Source organism: Oncorhynchus nerka, linkage group LG7 (assembly GCF_034236695.1).
Source record: "Oncorhynchus nerka isolate Pitt River linkage group LG7, Oner_Uvic_2.0, whole genome shotgun sequence".
In the NCBI taxonomy this organism is placed as follows: Eukaryota; Metazoa; Chordata; class Actinopteri; order Salmoniformes; family Salmonidae; genus Oncorhynchus; species Oncorhynchus nerka.
Window position 1 is genome coordinate 8,255,152 of NC_088402.1, and position 23,224 is coordinate 8,278,375.

Sequence of the window (23,224 nt, forward strand, 5' to 3'; positions counted from 1 at the left end):
AATGGTTTCAAAGGTTTAGTAGTTTTATGGGTTTAGTAATTTCATGGGTTTAGTAATTTCATGGGTTTAGTAGTTGTATGGGTTTAGTCATTTCATGGGTTCAGTAGTTTCATGTGTTTAGTAATTTCATGGGTTTAGTAGTTTCAAGGGTTTAGTAGTTTCATGGGTTTAGTAGTTGTATTGGTTTAGTAATTTCATGGGTTTAGTAGTTGTATGGGTTTAGTAATTTCATGGGTTTAGTAGTTGTATGGGTTTAGTAATTTCATGGGTTTAGAAATTTCATGGGTTTAGTAGTTGTATGGGTTTAGTAATTTCATGGGTTTAGTAGTTGTATGGGTTTAGTAATTTCATGGGTTTAGTAGTTGTATGGGTTTATTAATTTCATGGGTTTAGTAGTTGTATGGGTTTATTAATTTCATGGGTTTAGTAGTTGTATGGGTTTATTAATTTCATGGGTTTAGTAGTTTCAAGGGTTTAGTGGTTTAATGGGTTTAGTGGTTTAATAGGCTTACGAATTACATGGGCTTAGTAGTTCCATGGGTTTAGTAGTTCCATGAGTTTAGTAGTTTCATGGGCTTAGTAGTTTCAAATGGAGAGAATTTACCTAGTGTGTGTGTGTGTGTGTGTGTGTGTGTGTGTGTGTGTGTGTGTGTGTGTGTGTGTGTGTGTGTGTGTGTGTGTGTGTGTGTGTGTGTGGAGTAGAGCGTCTCTGTGTGCAGTAGAGCGTCTCTGTGTGCAGTAGAGCGTCTCTGTGTGCAGTAGAGCGTCCTGCGTGCAGTAGAGCGTCTCTGTGTGCAGTAGAGCGTCTCTGTGTGCAGTAGAGCGTCTCTGTGTGGAGTAGAGCGTCTCTGTGTGCAGTAGAGCGTCCTGTGTGCAGTAGAGCGTCTCTGTGTGCAGTAGAGCGTCTCTGTGTGCAGTAGAGCGTCTCTGTGTGGAGTAGAGCGTCTCTGTGTGCAGTTGAGCGTCTCTGTGTGCAGTAGAGCGTCTCTGTGTGCAGTAGAGCGTCTCTGTGTGGAGTAGAGCGTCTCTGTGTGCAGTAGAGCGTCTCTGTGTGGAGTAGAGCGTCTCTGTGTGCAGTAGAGCGTCTCTGTGTGGAGTAGAGCGTCTCTGTGTGCAGTAGAGTGTCTCTGTGTGCAGTAGAGCGTCTCTCTGTGGAGTAGAGCGTCTCTGTGTGCAGTAGAGCGTCTCTGTGTGGAGTAGAGTGTGTACGTGCCGTATGCTTACCTTGGACGGAAGGTCATTTCTCAGCCAGGGGCCTGATTAACCTTCACCGCAAGTTCCCCTTTTCCTTTTCTCACACAGATACATTACCACTACACCACTACACTACGGCCCTCTGATCCTAACGTACACACATAGGAACAGGCGTGTGCACACATGCACACATGCACACATACACACACACAAACACACATGCACAGACACACACACGCACACACACAGTAATTTGAATGAGTGTAAAACCTGGAGATAGTAATTATTGATGAGAGGTCAACACATCTCTACATGCAAATGTGCTTCCCACCCGCAGTTACAGAATACAAACATTAAGGCCTGCTCTTTCTCTCTCTCTCTCTCGCTCTCTCTTTCTCTCTCTCACTCTCTCTCTCTTTCTCTCTCTCGCTGTCTCTCTCTTTCTCTCTCTCACTCTCTCTCGCTGTCTCTCTCTTTCTCTCTCTCTCTCTCTCTTTCTGTCTCTTGCTGTCTCTCTCACTCTCTCTCACTCTCTCTCGCTGTCTCTCTCTTTCTCTCTCTCAATCTCTCTTGCTCTCTCTCTCTCTCTCTCGCCCTTTCTCAATTCAATTTAAGGGGCTTTATTGGCATGGGAAATATATGTTAACATTGCCCATGTATGTGAAATAGATAATAAACTAAAGTGAAATAAACAATACAAATTAACAGTAAACATTACACTCACAAAATATCCAAAAGAATAAAGACATTTCAAATGTCATATTACGTCTATATAGGCGTAGTGTTGTAAAGCAAATAGTTCAGGGCTACAGACGCTAACTGCTGGCAGAGTTTGCTGTTTTGATTGACAAGGCAGATCATCCAATTACATCGTCCAGAATGAATATTTGAGACTCGCTCCCCAATCGGCGCTGGCATGAGGCGGTCCTTAGGCAAATGTGTTGACGAAGAGGACGCATGCATTCATTCATTTTCACTGAACGGAACGTAGAGAGCGAACGACCGAGTGAGGCAACGGGGAAACTTGCTGATTTGGAGTAGACTTCACTTGTTTCAGAGCTTTTGAGAAATAATTGTAAGAGCACCGTAAAATAATTTATTTGTCCGTAAGGTTCTGAAGAATCGAGTCTTCTACATAATTTCAAGGTAAGAAACGAGATAAACTGTCATTTTTTTTACCAATAGTGTCTAGACAACTAAATAGTAATTTCTTGTGCAACGATGTTAATAAATGTGTAATGGCATAATAGTCAAACCATGTTATAGGCGGATTATTATACCCAAGTCAAAGGAAGGACGTAGTGACACGCGCGCGCGCGCGCGCACAAACACACACACACACACAATAACAAGGACATGGGCAACATGAGCGTTTGAAGCTTTCTTTGCGCGCATAATATCTATATGGGTATCTCTCTCTCTCTCTCACACACACACACTCATTCTCTCTCTCGGGCTCAATTCAATTCAACAAATGCTTTATTGCCACCGTTGTCAAAGCAATGTATAGGACGCATCACATACATTAACTGTATTTATTTATTTGAAATGTATCAGGATGAAATCTCTTAAAATGCACCCTCTCGTTTTCAAGAATTAAAAAAAAAAGCACAAAAAAATAAATATATATCATACATGTCAAATAATTCACTCAAAAGAAAATCAACAATTGAGAAATTAAATCTACAAGGTCTCACGTATGTGACATGGTGGGATCTACTTTCTTATATTATTATAGGCCAGGACATAATCTACAGATAGATCGACCGTCTCTATGTTATCCCCTAACAAAATGCAGATTTTCTTTTCAACAGCTCTCTCTCTCTCTCTCTCTCTCTCTCTCTCTTTCAATTCAACTCTCTCTCTCTCCCTCTCTTTCAATTCAACTCTCTCTCTCTCCCTCTCTTTCAATTCAACTCTCTCTGTTTAACGGGAACGCGGTAACAGGTGCGTCTGATGGATTGCCATGGTGACAATACTTTAGCTCGCCCTTCCATGCGCACTGACTGGAACATGAGCAAACATGTCGCCACTCGTGATGTATAAGAGGTTGTTTAGATGTATGTCAGTCTGCCTCAGAGTAAGGACATAGGAGACGGACATGAGAAACAGACGGCTGAAATCCTTTTGAAATTAACCTGAGACATGCTTCTGTGCTTTGATGTCCTTCATGCTTTAATGAACATTCCGAAAATAGCCATATTTATGGGTATGTCCCAAAGGGAACCATGTTCCCTATGTAGTGCACTACTTTAGACCAGAGCTCTATGTGCCCTAGTCAAAACTAGTGCACTATAAAGGGAATAGACTGCCATTTGGGATGCATCCTATAATGTCAATCTGGAACACTACAAGCTGGTAGTAGAGGTTGTAAGGGTAAATTAAGACAGAGAGATACAATATCCTACTTGGCAGATAGTGAGAGACAAAATCCTACTTGGTAGATGGAGAGAGACAATATCCTACTTGGGAGATAGTGAGAGACAATATCCTACTTGGTAGAAAGAGAGAGACATAATCCTACTTGGTAGACAGAGAATGACAACATCCTATTTGGTAGATGGAGATATACATTATTCTACTTGGTAGATAGAAAGATACAGAATGATACTTGGTAGATAGATATAGACAATATTCTACTTGATAGATAGAGATATACAGTATATTACTTGGTAGATAGAGAGCGACACTATCCTACTTGGTAGATAGAGATAGACCATATCCTACTTGGTAGAAAGAGAGATACATTATCCTGTTTGGTAGATAGAAATATACAGCATGATACTTGGTAGATAGAGATAGACAAATCCTACTTGGTAGACAGAGAATGACAATAATCTATTTGGTAGATAGACAAATACATTATCCTACTTGGTAGATAGAGAGAGACATAATCTTTCTTGGTAGACCGAGAATGACCTATCCTACTTGGTAGATAGACATATACAATATACTACTTGGTTGATAGAGAAAGACATTATCCTACTTGGTAGACAGAGAATGACAAATCCTCATTGGTAGACAGTGAATGACCAATCCTGCTTGGTAGATAGAGACATCCAGTATCCTACTAGGTAGATAGAGAGATACAGAATGCTACTTGGTAGATAGAGACATACAGTATCCTACTCTCTATGTCCAAGCCCTCACCACCACTTAACCTCCGCTAGTGAGTCATTTCATTTTGTGGCACTACTTGAAAAAGGTGCACTTGAACATCGTGAAGCAGAGAATAGGTGTCACCAGCACCATTCAACCAGAGTAGAGGTGCTACCAGCACCATTCAACCAGAGTAGAGGTGATACCAGCACCATTCAACCAGAGTAGAGGTGATACCAGCACCATTCAACCAGAGTAGAGGTGCTACCAGCACCATTCAACCAGAGTAGAGGTGATACCAGCACCATTCAACCAGAGTAGAGGTGATACCAGCACCATTCAACCAGAGTAGAGGTGATGCCAGCATCATTCAACCAGAGTAGAGGTGCTACCAGCACCATTCAACCAGAGTAGAGGTGATACCAGCACCATTCAACCAGAGTAGAGGTGCTACCAGCACCATTCAACCAGAGTAGAGTTGATACCAGCACCATTCAACCAGAGTAGAGGTGATACCAGCACCATTCAACCAGAGTAGAGGTTATACCAGCACCATTCAACCAGAGTAGAGGTGCTACCAGGACCATTCAACCAGAGTAGAGGTGCTACCAGCACCATTCAACCAGAGTAGAGTTGATACCAGCACCATTCAACCAGAGTAGAGCTGCTACCAGCACCATTCAACCAGAGTAGAGGTGATACCAGCACCATTCAACCAGAGTAGAGGTGCTACCAGCACCATTCAACCAGAGTAGAGGTGCTACCAGCACCATTCAACCAGAGTAGAGGTGATACCAGCACCATTCAACCAGAGTAGAGGTGCTACCAGCACCATTCAACCAGAGTAGAGGTGATGCCAGCACCATTCAACCAGAGTAGAGGTGATACCAGCACCATTCAACCAGAGTAGAGGTGCTACCAGCACCATTCAACCAGAGTAGAGGTGATGCCAGCACCATTCAACCAGAGTAGAGGTGATGCCAGCACCATTCAACCAACTGAGAAAGTCAACCACTCAAATATACATGTTCTTTGTTGCTTTGAGGCAAGTCGGTAGACGGATGCAACTGAACCAATCATAAGTCCAGTAGTCTGGTGACATCACAGTACAGTAGACCTATGAGATCGATAGGTCGACTGCTATGGATCAGACAGTGTCGACGTCATTGACCGCTCTCCTGTGACAGGCCAAAGCGTATCATGGTCACGTTTATGTCGGGGAAATTGGCTGTGTGTGTTGGCATATTTCATTCACCGTATTGATAGTGCACTATTGTAGACACACGTATACGAATGTACACAATACTCAAATCAAATCAAATCAAATTTTATTTGTCACATACACATGGTTAGCAGATGTTAATGCGAGTGTAGCGAAATGCTTGTGCTTCTAGTTCCGACAATGCAGTAATAACCAACAAGTAATCTAACTAACAATTCCAAAACTACTGTCTTATACACAGTGTAAGGGGATAAAGAATATGTACATAAGGATATATGAATGAGTGATGGTACAGAGCAGCATAGGCAAGATACAGTAGATGGTATCGAGTACACTATATACATATGAGATGAGTATGTAAGCAAAGTGGCATAGTTAAAGTGGCTAGTGATACATGTATTACGTACGGATGCAGTAGATGATATAGAGTACAGTATATACGTATGCATATGAGATTAATAATGTAGGGTACTTGCTACCGGTCACTGGTTGAGTTTACATTGCAGTCTCGTGCCGGTTCTCCTTGATTGATATACACTATATACACACTATATATACACTACACTATACTATATGCACTATATATATACACTATATATATGCTATATATACACACTATATATAAACTATATACTCACTATATATAAACTATATACTCACTATATATAAACTATATACACACTATATATAAACTATATACTCACTATATATAAACTATATACTCACTATATACACTATATACTCACTATATACACTATATCTACACCCTATATACACACTATATATAAACTATATACACACTATATATACACAATATACACCCTATATATACACTATATACACACAATATACACACTATATATACACTATATACACCCTATATACACCCTATCTACACACTATATACACAATATACACACTATATATACACTATATACACACAATATACACCCTATCTACACACTATATACACACAATATACACACTATATATACACTATATACACACAATATACACCCTATCTACACACTATATACACACAATATACACACTATATATACACTATATACACACAATATACACACTATATATACACTATATACACACAATATACACACTATATATACACTATATACACACAATATACACACTATATATACACTATATACACACAATATACACCCTATCTACACACTATATACACACAATATACACACTATATATACACTATATACACACAATATACACCCTATCTACACACTATATACACACAATATACACACTATATATACACTATATACACCCTATATACACCCTATCTACACACTATATACACAATATACACACTATATATACACTATATACACACAATATACACCCTATCTACACACTATATACACACAATATACACACTATATATACACTATATACACACAATATACACCCTATCTACACACTATATACACACAATATACACACTATATATACACTATATACACACAATATACACACTATATATACACTATATACACACAATATACACACTATATATACACTATATACACACAATATACACACTATATATACACTATATACACACAATATACACACTATATATACACTATATACACACAATATACACCCTATCTATACACTATATACACACTATATATATATATACACACTATATATTCACTATATATATATATATATACTATATTTACACACACTATATATACACTATATATATATATATATATACTATATTTTACACACTATATATACACTATATATACACACTATATATTCACTATATATATATATATATATATATACTATATTTACACACACTATATATACACTATATATACACACTATATATTCACTATATATATATATATATATATATATACTATATTTACACACACTATATACACACTATATATTCACTATATATATATATATACTATATATATACACTATATATATATATATATACTGTATATACAGTCGTGGCCAAAAGTTTTGAGAATGACACAAATATTAATTTCCATAAAGTTTGCTGCTTCAGTGTCTAGATATTTTTGTCAGATGTTACTATCGAATACTGAAGTATAATTACAAGCATTTCGTAAGTGTCAAAGGCTGTTATTGACAATTACATGAAGTTGATGCAAAGAGTCCATATTTGCAGTGTTGACCCTTCTTTTTCAAGACCTCTGCGATCCGCCCTGGCATGCTGTCAATTAACTTCTGGGCCACATCCTGACTGATGGCGGCCCATTCTTGCATAATCAATGCTTGGAGTTTGTCAGAATTTGTGGGTTTTTGTTTGTCCACCCACTTCTTGAGGATTGACCACAAGTTCTCAATGGGATTAAGGTCTGGAGAGTTTCCTGGCCATGGACCCAAAATATTGCTGTTTTGTTCCCGAGCCACTTAGTTATCACTTTGCCTTATGGCAAGGTGCTCCATCATGCTGGAAAAGGCATTGTTCGTCACCAAACTGTTCCTGGATGGTTGGCAGAAGTTGCTCTCGGAGGATGTGTTGGTACCATTATTTATTCATGGCTGTGTTCTTAGACAAAATTGTGAGTGATCCCACTCCCTTGGCTGAGAAGCCACCCCACACATGAATGGTCTCAGGATGCTTTACTGTTGGCATGACACAGGACTGATGGTAGCGCTCACCTTGTCTTCTCTGGACAAGGTTTTTACCAGATGCCCCAAACAATCGGAAAGGGATTTCATCAGAGAAAATTACTTTACCCCAGTCCTCTGCAGTCCAATCCCTGTACCTTTTGCAGAATGTCAGTCTGTCCCTGATGTTTTTCCTGGAGAGAATGGCTTCTTTGCTGCCCTTCTTGACACCAGGCCATCCTCCTCCAAAAGCCTTCGCCTCACTGAGCGTGCAGATGCACTCACACCTGCCTGCTGCCATTCCTGAGGAAGCTCTGTACTGGTGGTGCCCCGATCCCGCAGCTGAATCAACTTTAGGAGACGGTCCTGGCCCTTGCTGGACTTTCTTGGGCGCCCTGAAGCCTTCTTCACAACAAATCAACCTCTCTCCTTGAAGTTCTTGATGATCCGATAAATGGTTGATTTAGGTGCAATCTTCTGGGTGTCTGTCTGTCTTCTGGGTGTCTGTCTGTCTTCTGGGTGTCTGTCTGTCTTCTGGGTGTCTGTCTGTCTTCTGGGTGTCTGTCTGTCTTCTGGGTGTCTGTCTGTCTTCTGGGTGTCTGTCTGTCTTCTGGGTGTCTGTCTGTCTTCTGGGTGTCTGTCTGTCTTCTGGGTGTCTGTCTGTCTTCTGGGTGTCTGTCTGTCTTCTGGGTGTCTGTCTGTCTTCTGGGTGTCTGTCTGCCTGCCTGTCTGTCTGTCTGTCTGTCTGTCTGTCTGTCTGTCTTCTGGGTGTCTGTCTGTCTTCTGGGTGTCTGTCTGTCTTCTGGGTGTCTGTCTGTCTTCTGGGTGTCTGTCTGTCTTCTGGGTGTCTGTCTGTCTTCTGGGTGTCTGTCTGCCTGCCTGTCCGTCCGTCTGTCTGTCTGTCTGTCTGTCTGTCTGTCTGTCTGTCTGTCTGTCTGTCTGTCTGCCTGTCGTCTGTCTGTCTGTCTGTCTGTCTGTCTGTCTGTCTGTCTGTCTGTCTGTCTGTCTGCTTGTCTGCCTGTCCGTCTGTCCGTCCGTCCGTCCGTCCTTCTGTCTGTCCGTCCGTCTTTCTCTGTCTGTCTGTCTGTCTGTCTGTCTGTCTGTCTGTCTGTCTGTCTGTCTGACCTTGTGCATGTGTCTGCATGTCTTTGTATATATCTGTGGGTGTGTGTGTGTTTAGTTGTCCGTGCCCATGCTAAGTGTGTGTGTGTCTTTCCATGCCCATGCTATCTGTGTGTGTGTCTTTCCGTGCCCATGCTATGTGTGTGTGTCTTTCCGTGCCCATGCTATGTGTGTGTGTCTTTCCGTGCCCATGCTATCTGTGTGTGTGTCTTTCCGTGCCCATGCTATGTGTGTGTGTCTTTCCGTGCCCATGCTATCTGTGTGTGTGTCTTTCCGTGCCCATGCTATGTGTGTGTGTGTCTTTCTGTGCCCATGCTTTGTGTGGGTTTGTGTCCGTGCGTGCCAATGCGTGCCCATGCTATGTGTGCGTGTGTGTGTGAAGGTGTATGTGTGTCCGTGCATGCCCATGCTATGTGTGATTGTGTGCTGTGTCTATGAGTGTTGAAGTAATAGAGTTCAGTGTCATCATGGGAGCACTTGTTATGTGTGTGTTTATTTGTGAGGTGTGTGTTTAGTTGTGAGGTGCGTGTTTAGTTGTGAGGTGTGTGTTTAGTTGTCAGGTGTGTGTATATTTGTCAGGTGTGTGATGCTGGCAGGTGTGTGTTTAGTTGTCAGGTGTGTTTAGTTGTCAGGTGTGTTTAGTTGACAAGTGTGTGATGCTGGCTGGTGTGTGTTTAGTTGTCAGGTGTGTAATGCTGGCTGGTTGTGTTTAGTTTTCAGGTGTTTGTTTAGTTGCCAGTTGTGTGTTTAGTTTTCAGGTGTGTGTGTTGTTGTCAGGTGTGTTTAGTTTTCAGGTGTGTGTGTTGTTGTCAGGTGTGTTTAGTTGTCAGGTGTGTTTAGTTGTCAGGTGTGTTTAGTTGTCAGGTGTGTGTTTAGTTTTCAGGTGTGTGTGTTGTTGTCAGGTGTGTTTAGTTTTCAGGTGTGTGTGTTGTTGTCAGGTGTGTTTAGTTGTCAGGTGTGTTTAGTTGTCAGGTGTGTTTAGTTGTCAGGTGTTTGTATAGTTGTCTGGTGTTTGTTTAGTTGTCAGGTGTGTTTAGTTGTCAGGTGTGTGTTTAGTTGTCAGGTGTGTGTTTAGTTGTCAGGTGTGTGTTTTGTTGTCTGGTGTGTTTAGTTGTCAGGTGTGTGTATAGTTGTCGGGTTTGTGTTTAGTTGTCAGGTGTGTGTTTAGTTGTCAGGTGTGTGATGCTGGCTGGTGTGTGTTTAGTTGTCAAGTGTGTTTAGTTGTCAAGTGTGTTTAGTTGTCTGGTGTGTGTTTCGTTGTCTGGTGTGTATAGTTGTCAGGTGTGTTTAGTTGTCAGGTGTGTGTTTAGTTGACAGGTGTGTGTTTAGTTGTCTGGTGTGTGTTTAGTTGCCTGGTGTGTTTAGTTGTCAGGTGTGTGTTTAGTTGTCAGGTATGTGATGCTGGCTGGTGTGTGTTTAGTTGTCAAGTGTGTTTAGTTGTCTGGTGTGTGTTTCGTTGTCTGGTGTGTATAGTTGTCAGGTGTGTTTAGTTGTCAGGTGTGTGTTTAGTTGACAGGTGTGTTTTTAGTCATGTGGTGTGTGTTTAGTTGCCTGGTGTGTGTTTAGTTGCCTGGTGTGTGTATAGTTGTCAGGTGTGTTTAGTTGTCAGGTGTGTGTTTAGTTGACAGGTGTGTTTTTAGTCATGTGGTGCGTGTTTAGTTTTCAGGTATGTGATGCTGGCTGGTGTGTGTTTAGTTGTCAGGTGTGTGATGCTGGCTGGTGTGTGTTTAGTTGTCAGGTGTGTGGTGCTGGCTGGTGTGTGTATAGTTGTCAGGTTTGTGTTGCTGGCTGGTGTGTGTTTAGTTGTCAGGTGTGTGGTGCTGGCTGGTGTGTGTTTAGTTATCAGGTGTGTGATGCTGGCTGGTGTGTGTTTAGTTATCAGGTGTGTGGTGCTGGCTGGTGTGTGTATAGTTGTCAGGTGTGTGATGCTGGCTGGTGTGTGTTTATTTATCAGGTGTGTGGTGCTGGCTGGTGTGTTTAGTTGTCAGGTGTGTGATGCTGGCTGGTGTGTGTTTATTTATCAGGTGTGTGATGCTGGCTGGTGTGTGTTTATTTATCAGGTGTGTGGTGCTGGCTGGTGTGTTTAGTTGTCAGGTGTGTGATGCTGTCAGGTGTGTTTAGTTTGCAGGTGTATTTATTTGTCAGGTGTTTGTATAGTTGTCAGGTGTGTTTAGTTGTCAAGTGTGTTTAGTTGTCTGGTGTGTGTTTAGTTGTCAGGTGTGTTTAGTTGTCAGGTGTGTTTAGTTGTCAGGTGTGTTTAGTTGTCAAGTGTGTTTAGTTGTCTGGTGTGTGTTTAGTTGTCAGGTGTGTTTAGTTGTCAGGTGTGTTTAGTTGTCAGGTGTGTTTAGTTGTCAGGTGTGTTTAGTTGTCAGGTGTGTTTAGTTGTCAGGTGTGTATAGTTGTCAGGTGTGTTTAGTTGTCAGGTGTGTTTAGTTGTCAGGTGTGTTTAGTTGTCAGGTGTGTATAGTTGTCAGGTGTGTTTAGTTGTCAGGTGTGTTTAGTTGTCAGGTACGTGATGCTGGCTGGTGTGTGTTTATTTGTCAGGTGGTGATGCTGACAGGTGTGTGTTTAGTTGACAGATGTGTTTCATTGTCAGGTGTTTTTTGTTGTCAGGTGTGTGATGCTGGTTGGTGTGTATTTAGATGTCAGGTGTGTGATGCTGGCTGGAGTGTGTTTAGTTGTCAGGTGTGTGATGCTGACTGGTGTTCGTTTAGTTGTCAGGTGTGTGATGCTGGCTGGTGTGTGTTTATTTGTCATGTGTGAGATGCTGGCTGGTGTGTGTTTAGTTGTCAGGTGTGTGATGCTGTCTGTGGTGCCATTTGACAAAAGAGGCATAGTTCCAAATGTTAACCCTGGCCCTTGACCTTTTCCTTGTGTAGTTTCGTTACAGCCTTATTCTAAAATTAATGAAGTTAATAGAATCTACACACACTGCTCCATAATGACATCACAATACCCCATCATTACATCATAATACCCCATAATGACAACACAAAATCATAATGACATCACAATACCCCATAATGACAAAGCAAGGTTTTTTAAATGTTTTTATTTAATGAAAATGTATTACAATTAATATAGGAAACAGAAATATAATATTTACCTAAGTATTCAGACCCTTTGCTATGAGACTCCAATTTTAGCTCAGGTGCATCCTGTTTCCATTGATCATCTTTGAGTTGTTTCTACAACTTGATTGGAGTCCACCTGTGGTAAATTCAAGTGATTGGACATAATTTGGAAAGTCACACAGCTATTAACTGGGGGGAACTGATGTTTTTAAGACAGTGATATAGTGGGGGGTGCTTTTCGGGCAAGTGTCGATCTCTGATAACGAGTTGTTAGCATGAGTGTTTTACTTTATTTGTGAGTGTTTTACTATAATTATGAGTATTTTACTAAAATTATGAGTATTTTACTATAATTATGAGTGTTTTACTATAATGGCTATAATTACAGGGCATCTCTGAAACACTCTCCGGCGAATTAGAGGACACAAGGCCTGTTCTGTGTCCTAAATGGGACCCTCATCCATATATACTGCACTACTACACATAGGGCTCTGGTCATAAGTAGTGCACTATACAGGGAATTGGGTTCCATTTGGTACATAAACAAAATAAGTAATAATTAAAATCATAAATAATATGAAACAATTGTATGGACAGATAAAATGTTGGCAGATGTTAGCCATGCTTAGCTACCGTAGAGAGACCTGGGGAGACATATCTCAGACAGAGAGACACACCCTCTCCCTGCGCTGTCCATCCCCTGTGTGAGTCTCCAGGCTCTACATGTAGGGTGATCTTAAATTAGATTGTTTGAACCATCGCTGAGGTGGGCTCTGTTTCTATAGCGATGCATCCTTCCTCCTCTCTGTCTGTCTGTATCTCTCTCTCTCTCTCTCTCTCTCTCTCCCTCTCACTCCTTCTCTCTCTCTCTGTCTGTCTTTCTCTCTCTCGCTCTCTCTCTCCCTGTGTCTCTCTCTCGCTCTCTCTCTCTCTCTCTCTCTGTTGTTAGAACAGGTCTCCCTCTCTGTTCTTAGAACAAGTCTCTCTCTCTGTTGTTAGAACAGGTCTCTCTCTCTGTTGTTAGAACAGGTCTCTCTCTCTTCCCCTCTCTCTCTCTCTCTCTCTCTCTCTGTTGTTAGAACAGGTCTCTCTCTCTGTTGTTAGAACAGGTCCCTCTCTCTGTTGTTAGAAGAGGTCTCTCTCTCTCTCTGTTGTTAGAACAGGTCTCTCTCTCTGTTGTTAGAACAGGTCTCTCTCTCTGTTGTTAGAACAGGTCTCTCTCTCTGTTGTTAGATCAGGTCTCTCTCTCTCTCTGTTGTTAGAACAGGTCTCTCTCTCTGTTGTTAGAACAGGTCTCTCTCTCTGTTGTTAGATCAGGTCTCTCTCTCTCTCTCTGTTGTTAGAACAGGTCTCTCTCTCTGTTGTTAGAACAGGTCTCTCTCTCTGTTGTTAGAACAGGCATCTCTCTCTCTGTCTCTGTTGTTAGAACAGGTCTCCCTCTCTGTTCTTAGAACAGGTCTCTCTCTCTGTTGTTAGAACAGGTCTCTCTCTCTCTGTTGTTAGAACAGTTGTTAGAACAGGTCTCTCTCTCTGTTAGATCAGGTCTCTCTCTCTCTCTCTGTTGTTAGAACAGGTCTCTCTCTCTGTTGTTAGAACAGGTCTCTCTCTCTGTTGTTAGAACAGGCATCTCTCTCTCTGTCTCTGTTGTTAGAACAGGGTTCTTAGAACTCTCTCTCTGTTGTTAGAACAGGTCTCTCTCTCTCTGTTGTTAGAACAGGTCTCTCTCTCTGTTGTTAGAACAGGTCTCTCTCTCTCTGTTGTTAGATCAGGTCTCTCTCTCTCTCTGTTGTTAGAACAGGTCTCTCTCTCTGTTGTTAGAACAGGTCTCTCTCTCTGTTGTTAGAACAGGTCTCTCTCTCTCTCAGTTGTTAGAACAGGTCTCCCTCTCTGTTCTTAGAACAGGTCTCTCTCTCTGTTGTTAGAACAGGTCTCTCTCTCTGTTGTTAGAACAGGTCTCTCTCTCTGTTGTTAGAACATGTATCTCTCTCTGTTGTTAGATCAGGTCTCTCTCTCTCTCTCTGTTGTTAGAACAGGTCTCTCTCTCTGTTGTTAGAACAGGTCTCTCTCTCTGTTGTTAGAACAGGTCTCTCTCTCTGTTGTTAGAACAGGTCTCTCTCTCTGTTGTTAGAACAGGTCTATCTCTGTTGTTAGAACAGGTATCTCTCTCTCTGTCTCTGTTGTTAGAACAGGTCTCCCTCTCTGTTCTCAGAACAGGTCTCTCTCTCTGTTGTTAGAACAGGTATCTCTCTCTGTTGTTAGAACAGGTCTCTCTCTCTGTTGTTAGATCAGGTCTCTCTCTCTCTCTCTCTCTGTTGTTAGAACAGGTCTCTCTCTCTGTTGTTAGAACAGGTCTCTCTCTCTGTTGTTAGAACAGGTCTCTCTCTCTCTGTTGTTAGAACAGGTCTCCCTCTCTGTTCTTAGAACAGGTCTCTCTCTCTGTTGTTAGAACAGGTCTCTCTCTCTGTTGTTAGAACAGGTCTCTCTCTCTGTTGTTAGAACAGGTCTCTCTCTCTGTTGTTAGATCAGGTCTCTCTCTCTCTCTCTGTTGTTAGAACAGGTCTCTCTCTCTGTTGTTAGAACAGGTCTCTCTCTCTGTTGTTAGAACAGGTCTCTCTCTCTGTTGTTAGAACAGGTATCTCTCTCTCTCTCTGTTGTTAGAACAGGTCTCCCTCTCTGTTCTTAGAACAGGTCTCTCTCTCTGTTGTTAGAACAGGTCTCTCTCTCTGTTGTTAGAACAGGTCTCTCTCTCTCTCTCTCTCTCTGTGTTGTTAGAACAGGTCTCTCTCTCTGTTGTTAGAACAGGTCTCTCTCTCTGTTGTTAGAACAGGTCTCTCTCTCTGTTGTTAGAACAGGTCTCTCTCTCTGTTGTTAGATCAGGTCGCTCTCTCTCTCTCTCTGTTGTTAGAACAGGTCTCTCTCTCTGTTGTTAGAACAGGTCTCTCTCTCTGTTGTTAGAACAGGTCTCTCTCTCTCTCTGTTGTTAGAACAGGTCTCCCTCTCTGTTCTTAGAACAGGTCTCTCTCTGTTGTTAGAACAGGTCTCTCTCTCTGTTGTTAGAACAGGTCTCTCTCTCTGTTGTTAGAACAGGTCTCTCTCTCTGTTGTTAGAACAGGTCTCCCTCTCTGTTGTTAGAACAGGTCTCTCTCTCTGTTGTTAGAACAGGTATCTCTCTCTCTGTCTATGTTGTTAGAACAGGTCTCCCTCTCTGTTCTTAGAACAGGTCTCTCTCTGTTGTTAGAACAGGTCTCTCTCTCTGTTGTTAGAACAGGTCTCTCTCTCTCTGTTGTTAGAACAGGTCTCTCTCTCTCTGTTGTTAGATCAGGTCTCTCTCTCTCTCTCTGTTGTTAGAACATGTCTCTCTCTCTGTTGTTAGAACAGGTCTCTCTCTCTGTTGTTAGAACAGGTCTCTCTCTCTCTCTGTTGTTAGAACAGGTCTCCCTCTCTGTTCTTAGAACAGGTCTCTCTCTCTGTTGTTAGAACAGGTCTCTCTCTCTGTTGTTAGAACAGGTCTCTCTCTCTGTTGTTAGAACAGGTCTCTCTCTCTGTTGTTAGATCAGGTCTCTCTCTCTCTCTCTCTGTTGTTAGAACATGTCTCTCTCTCTGTTGTTAGAACAGGTCTCTCTCTCTGTTGTTAGAACAGGTCTCTCTCTCTGTTGTTAGAACAGGTATCTCTCTCTCTCTCTCTGTTGTTAGAACAGGTCTCCCACTCTGTTCTTAGAACAGGTCTCTCTCTCTGTTGTTAGAACAGGTCTCTCTCTCTGTTGTTAGAACAGGTCTCTCTCTCTCTCTCTCTCTCTGTTGTTAGAACAGGTCTCTCTCTCTGTTGTTAGAACAGGTCTCTCTCTCTGTTGTTAGAACAGGTATCTCTCTCTCTGTCTCTGTTGTTAGAACAGGTCTCCCTCTCTGTTCTCAGAACAGGTCTCTCTCTCTGTTGTTAGAACAGGTCTCTCTCTCTGTTGTTAGAACAGGTCTCTCTCTCTGTTGTTAGATCAGGTCTCTCTCTCTCTCTCTCTCTGTTGTTAGAACAGGTCTCTCTCTCTGTTGTTAGAACAGGTCTCTCTCTCTGTTGTTAGAACAGGTCTCTCTCTCTCTGTTGTTAGAACAGGTCTCCCTCTCTGTTCTTAGAACAGGTCTCTCTCTCTGTTGTTAGAACAGGTCTCTCTCTCTGTTGTTAGAACAGGTCTCTCTCTCTGTTGTTAGATCAGGTCTCTCTCTCTCTCTCTGTTGTTAGAACAGGTCTCTCTCTCTGTTGTTAGAACAGGTCTCTCTCTCTGTTGTTAGAACAGGTCTCTCTCTCTGTTGTTAGAACAGGTATCTCTCTCTCTCTCTCTCTGTTGTTAGAACAGGTCTCTCTCTCTGTTGTTAGAACAGGTCTCTCTCTCTGTTGTTAGAACAGGTCTCTCTCTCTCTCTCTCTCTGTGTTGTTAGAACAGGTCTCTCTCTCTGTTGTTAGAACAGGTCTCTCTCTCTGTTGTTAGAACAGGTATCTCTCTCTGTTGTTAGAACAGGTCTCTCTCTCTGTTGTTAGATCAGGTCTCTCTCTCTCTCTCTCTGTTGTTAGAACAGGTCTCTCTCTCTGTTGTTAGAACAGGTCTCTCTCTCTGTTGTTAGAACAGGTCTCTCTCTCTGTTGTTAGAACAGGTCTCTCTCTCTCTCTGTTGTTAGAACAGGTCTCCCTCTCTGTTCTTAGAACAGGTCTCTCTCTGTTGTTAGAACAGGTCTCTCTGTTGTTAGAACAGGTCTCTCTCTGTTGTTAGAACAGGTCTCTCTCTCTGTTGTTAGAACAGGTCTCCCTCTCTGTTGTTAGAACAGGTCTCTCTCTCTGTTGTTAGAACAGGTATCTCTCTCTCTGTCTATGTTGTTAGAACAGGTCTCCCTCTCTGTTCTTAGAACAGGTCTCTCTCTCTGTTGTTAGAACAGGTCTCTCTCTCTGTTGTTAGAACAGGTCTCTCTCTCTCTGTTGTTAGAACAGGTCTCTCTCTCTCTGTTGTTAGATCAGGTCTCTCTCTCTCTCTCTGTTGTTAGAACATGTCTCTCTCTCTGTTGTTAGAACATGTCTCTCTCTCTGTTGTTAGAACAGGTCTCTCTCTCTCTCTGTTGTTAGAACAGGTCTCCCTCTCTGTTCTTAGAACAGGTCTCTCTCTCTGTTGTTAGAACAGGTCTCTCTCTCTGTTGTTAGAACAGGTCTCTCTCTCTGTTGTTAGATCAGGTCTCTCTCTCTCTCTCTCTGTTGTTAGAACAGGTCTCTCTCTCTGTTGTTAGAACAGGTCTCTCTCTCTGTTGTTAGAACAGGTCTCTCTCTCTGTTGTTAGAACAGGTATCTCTCTCTCTCTCTCTGTTGTTAGAACAGGTCTCCCACTCTGTTCTTAGAACAGGTCTCTCTCTCTGTTGTTAGAACAGGTCTCTCTCTCTGTTGTTAGAACAGGTCTCTCTCTCTCTCTCTCTCTCTCTCTCTGTTGTTAGAACAGGTCTCTCTCTCTGTTGTTAGAACAGGTCTCTCTCTCTGTTGTTAGAACAGGTCTCTCTCTCTGTTGTTAGAACAGGACTCTCTCTCTGTTGTTAGATCAGGTCTCTCTCTCTCTCTCTCTGTTGTTAGAACAGGTCTCTCTCTCTGTTGTTAGAACAGGTCTCTCTCTCTGTTGTTAGAACAGGTCTCTCTCTCTCTCTGTTGTTAGAACAGGTCTCCCTCTCTGTTCTTAGAACAGGTCTCTCTCTCTGTTGTTAGAACAGGTCTCTCTCTCTGTTGTTAGAACAGGTCTCTCTCTCTGTTCTTAGAACAGGTCTCTCTCTCTGTTGTTAGAACAGGTCTCTCTCTCTCTCTCTGTTGTCAGAACAGGTCTCTCTCTCTCTGTTGTTAGAACAGGTCTCTCTCTCTGTTGTTAGAACAGGTCTCTCTCTCTGTTGTTAGAATAGGTCTCCCTCTCTGTTCTTAGAACAGGTCTCTCTCTCTCTGTTGTTAGAACAGGTCTCTCTCTCTGTTGTTAGAACAGGTCTCTCGCTCTGTTGTTAGAACAGGTCTCTCTCTCTGTTCTTAGAACAGGTCTCTCTCTCTGTTGTTAGAACAGGTCTCTCTCTCTCTCTCTGTTGTTAGAACAGGTCTCTCTCTCTGTTCTTAGAACAGGTCTCTCTCTCTGTTCTTAGAACAGGTCTCTCGCTCTGTTGTTAGAACAGAGAGGATCTGCAGAGAAGAATGGGAGAAACTCCCCAAATACAGGTATGACAAGCTTGTAGCGTCATACCCATGAAGAATCGATGCTGTAATCGCTGCCAAAGGTGCTTCAGCAAAGTACTGAGTAAAGGGTCTGAATTCTTACGTAAATGTTTTTTGCTTTGTCATTTTAGGGAATTGTGTGTAGATTGATGAGAGAAAAAACTATTTAATCAGTTTTAGAATAAGGCTGTAATGTAATAAAATGTGTAAAAAGTCAAGGGGTCTGAATACTTTCCCATTGCACTGTATAAATATATTATGGATAGCCAGGGGCACACTCCAACACTCAGATATCATTTACCAACCACGCATTTGTGTTTAGTGAGTCTGCCAGATCAGAGGCAGTATGATGACCATGGATGTTCTCTTGATAAGTGTGTGAATTAGACAATTTTCCTGTCCAGCTAAGAATTCCAAATGTAATGAGTACTTTCGGGTGTTGGGGAAAATGTATGGAGTAAACAGTACATGAGTTAATTTAAGAATGTAGTGGAGTACAATTTAAATATGTAAGGTAATGATAACTCAAAATAATGAAGTAGTGCTTTAAAGTATTTACTTTACTTACTTAAAGATGCACTCTCAAGTGTTTGTATAATTTCAGACAGTAGTTTTGAAAGTGGTGCTCCTGAGCCAAAAGTGGCCCTCGTTTTTGGTGTACTATGTCATCAAATTGTGTACTACATCATTCATGTCATATGATATGTCACATCTTGCAACAAATAAAAATGGTACAAATCTAATTCGTACTATATGTTACAAAAAGGGGTACTTAGTTTACACCTCAATATACGGTACCTAGTTTACACCTCAATATACGGTACCTAGTTTACACCTCAATATACGGTACCTAGTTTACACCTCAATATACGGTACCTAGTTTACACCTCAATATACGGTACCTAGTTTACACCTCAATATACGATACCTAGTTTACACCTCAATATACGGTACCTAGTTTACACCTCAATATACGATACCTAGTATACACCTCAATATACGGTACCTAGTTTACACCTCAATATACGGTACCTAGTTTACACCTCAATATACGGTACCTAGTTTACACCTCAATATACGGTACCTAGTTTACACCTCAATATACGGTACCTAGTTTACACCTCAATATATGGTACCTAGTTTACACCTCAATATACGGTACCTAGTTTACACCTCAATATACGATACCTAGTTTACACCTCAATATACGATACCTAGTTTACACCTCAATATACGGTACCTAGTTTACACCTCAATATACGGTACCTAGTTTACACCTCATTATACAGTACTTAGTTTACACCTCAATATATGGTACTTAGTTTACACCTCAATATATGGTACTTAGTTTACACCTCAATATACGGTACCTAGTTTACACCTCATTATACAGTACTTAGTTTACACCTCAATATATGGTACTTAGTTTACACCTCAATATACGGTACCTAGTTTACACCTCATTATACAGTACTTAGTTTACACCTCAATATATGGTACTTAGTTTACACCTCAATATACAGTACCTAGTTTACACCTCAATATACAGTACTTAGTTTACACCTCAATATATGGTACTTAGTTTACACCTCAATATACAGTACTTAGTTTACACCTCAATATACGGTACCTAGTTTACACCTCAATATACGGTACCTAGTTTACACCTCAATATACGGTACTTAGTTTACACCTCAATATACGGTACCTAGTTTACACCTCAATATACGGTACCTAGTTTACACCTCAATATATGGTACCTAGTTTACACCTCAATATATGGTACCTAGTTTACACCTCAATATACGGTACCTAGTTTACACCTCAATATACGGTACCTAGTTTACACCTCAATATACGGTACCTAGTTTACACCTCAATATGCGGTACCTAGTTTACACCTCAATATACGGTACCTAGTTTACACCTCAATATACGGTACCTAGTTTACACCTCAATATACGGTACCTAGTTTACACCTCAATATACGGTACTTAGTTTACACCGCTGCCGATAGCATCCAAACACAACATATTTCAGCATGCACAAACCCTGTGATGTGTCTTAGCCAACTGAGAACCGATCTACTCAATTGACACAACTCTGCTTAGATCGCCAGGTAGTAAATTAATTTTGTTTGTTTTGTTTATTAGTTCAGGGAGCCGGCTAACGCTGGTGCTGCTGCTGGCAACTACTGGGCTAGCCTAGCTAGATAGCTAGTTGGCTGTTAATATTAAGTATTCATACCTTCGTAATCGGTTAAATAGAACGACTCGTAGAATTGACAGCCCTTCTCCAATTTGCTTTTCAGCACTGACGTTGTGGCAATTCGGTGGACATCGCTTATGGGGAACATTGGCATCTAGCTACACTACATGACCATAAGTATGTGGACACCTGCTCGTTGAACATCTCATTCCAAAATCATGGGCATGACTGTGTTCTCAATTTTATACTTCTGTCAGCAACTGGTTTGGCTGAAATAGCCAAATCCACTAATTTGAAGGGGTGTCCACGTACACTTGTATATACAGTATAGTGTAGTTGGAAAATTTTAGCTGGCACCTTTGTTAGTCCTACCAACTAGGGTAGCTAGCTAGCTAACTAGTTAACTACTTACCATAGCATGTTCTATAGACTTTCCATGCAATCTTTTGAGTTTTGTTTGTAGTAGCTTGCAACCTAGTTAGTTCGTTTTCTCACCTTGACTAGCTAGCTAAGTTACCTAAACTAAAGCTGGCAAATAGCTATGCTATGGTTTCTACTCATTAACTAACTAGCTAGCTTCCTGGGATCACCTTTGTGTGAAGCTAGCCACAATAACAATTAGCCACAACAGTGTAATTTACAGTTCACCTTCATAATAAAAGTCCCTCATTGCAGGTGATGCAAATGGAGCACACAGCATGTTAACGTTAACTAGCTACATGTGTCAACACAAACTATGAGGCCTTTTCAATCGAGCTAAACACTAACTAACTTATTATTGTTAGCGCAGATAGGCCCAGATATTTCCATTGAAGTGTAAATGAGAAGCAGCTGGTTGGAGTTTCCGCCAAATATGGTAGGGAGAGGAAGGACGGTGTATATGGAGGGGAGAGGAAGGTCAGTGTATATGGTGGGGAGAGGAAGGTCAGTGTATATTTTGAGGAGAGGAAGGTCAGTGTATATGGTGAGGAGAGGAAGGTCAGTGTATATGGTGTTGAGAGGAAGGTCAGTGTATATGGTGTTGAGAGGAAGGTCAGTGTATATGGTGGGGAGAGGAAGGTCAGTGTATATGGTGTTGAGAGGAAGGTCAGTGTATATGGAGAGGAAGGTCAGTGTATATGGTGGGGAGAGGAAGGTCAGTGTATATGGTGGGGAGAGGAAGGTCAGTGTATATGGAGAGGAAGGTCAGTGTATATGGTGGGGAGAGGAAGGTCAGTGTATATGGTGAGGAGAGGAAGGTCAGTTTATATGGTGAGGAGAGGAAGGTCAGTGTATATGGTGAGAAAAGGAAGGTCAGTGTATATGGTGAGAAAAGGAAGGTCAGTGTATATGGTGGGGAGAGGAAGGTCAGTGTATATGGTGGGGAGAGGAAGGTCAGTGTATATGGTGGGGAGAGGAATGTGTATGGTGGGAGAGGAAGGTCAGTGTATAGGAGAGGAAGGTCAGTGTATATGGTGGAGAGGAAGGTCAGTGTATATGGTGAGGAGAGGAAGGTCAGTGTATATGGTGAGAGAGGAAGGTCAGTGTATATGGTGAGAGGAAGGTCAGTGTATATGGGAGAGGAAGGTCAGTGTATATGGAGAGGAAGGTCAGTGTATATGGAGAGGAAGGTCAGTGTATATGGAGAGGGTAGGAAGGTCAGTGTATGGTGGGGAGAGGAATGGTGGTGGGAGAGGAAGGTCAGTGTATATGGAGAGGAAGGAGAGGAAGGAAGGTCAGTGTATATGGTGAGGAGAGGGAAGGTCAGTGTATATGGTGAGGAGAGGAAGGTCAGTGTGTATGGTGGGGAGAGGAAGGTCAGTGTATATGGTGGGGAGAGGAAGATCAGTGTATATGGAGAGGAAGGTCAGTGTATATGGTGGGGAAGATCAGTGTATATGGTGAGGAAGGCCAGTGTATATGGTGGGGAGAGGAAGGTCAGTGTATATGGTGAGGAGAGGAAGGTCAGTGTATATGGTGGGGAGAGGAAGGTCAGTGTATATGGTGAGGAGAGGAAGGTCAGTGTATATGGTGGGGAGAGGAAGGTCAGTGTATATGGAGAGGAAGGTCAGTGTATATGGTGGGGAGAGGAAGGTCAGTGTATATGGGGAGAGGAAGGTCAGTGTATATGGTGGGGAGAGGAAGGTCAGTGTATATGGTGGGGAGAGGAAGGAGGAGAGGAAGGTCAGTGTATATGGTGAGGAGAGGAAGAGGTCAGTGTATGGGGAGAGGAAGGTGGTGAGGTATAGAGGAAGGTCAGTGTATATGGTGGGGAGAGGAAGGTCAGTGTATGGGGAGAGGAATGGTGGGGAGAGGAAGGTCAGTGTATATGGTGGGGAGAGGAAGGTCAGTGTATATGGTATGGGGGAGAGGAAGGTCAGTGTATATGGTGGGGAGAGGAAGGTCAGTGTATGGAGAGGAGAGGAATGTGTATATGGGGGAGAGGAAGGTCAGTGTATATGGTGAGGAGAGGAA

At 42.0% G+C, this 23,224-nt stretch overlaps 1 protein-coding gene across 1 annotated transcript in view; it reads left to right on the forward strand.

Moving 5' to 3' along the window:
* Positions 1 to 2,183: 2,183 nt before the first annotated feature.
* LOC115119350 (hippocalcin-like protein 4) overlaps positions 2,184 to 23,224 on the forward strand; it is a 31,665-nt gene continuing 10,624 nt past the window's right edge. The window contains exon 1 of the mRNA XM_029648127.2: positions 2,184 to 2,340. The gene's annotated coding sequence lies outside the window, so the exon portion shown is untranslated. The remainder of the gene's footprint in view (positions 2,341 to 23,224) is intronic.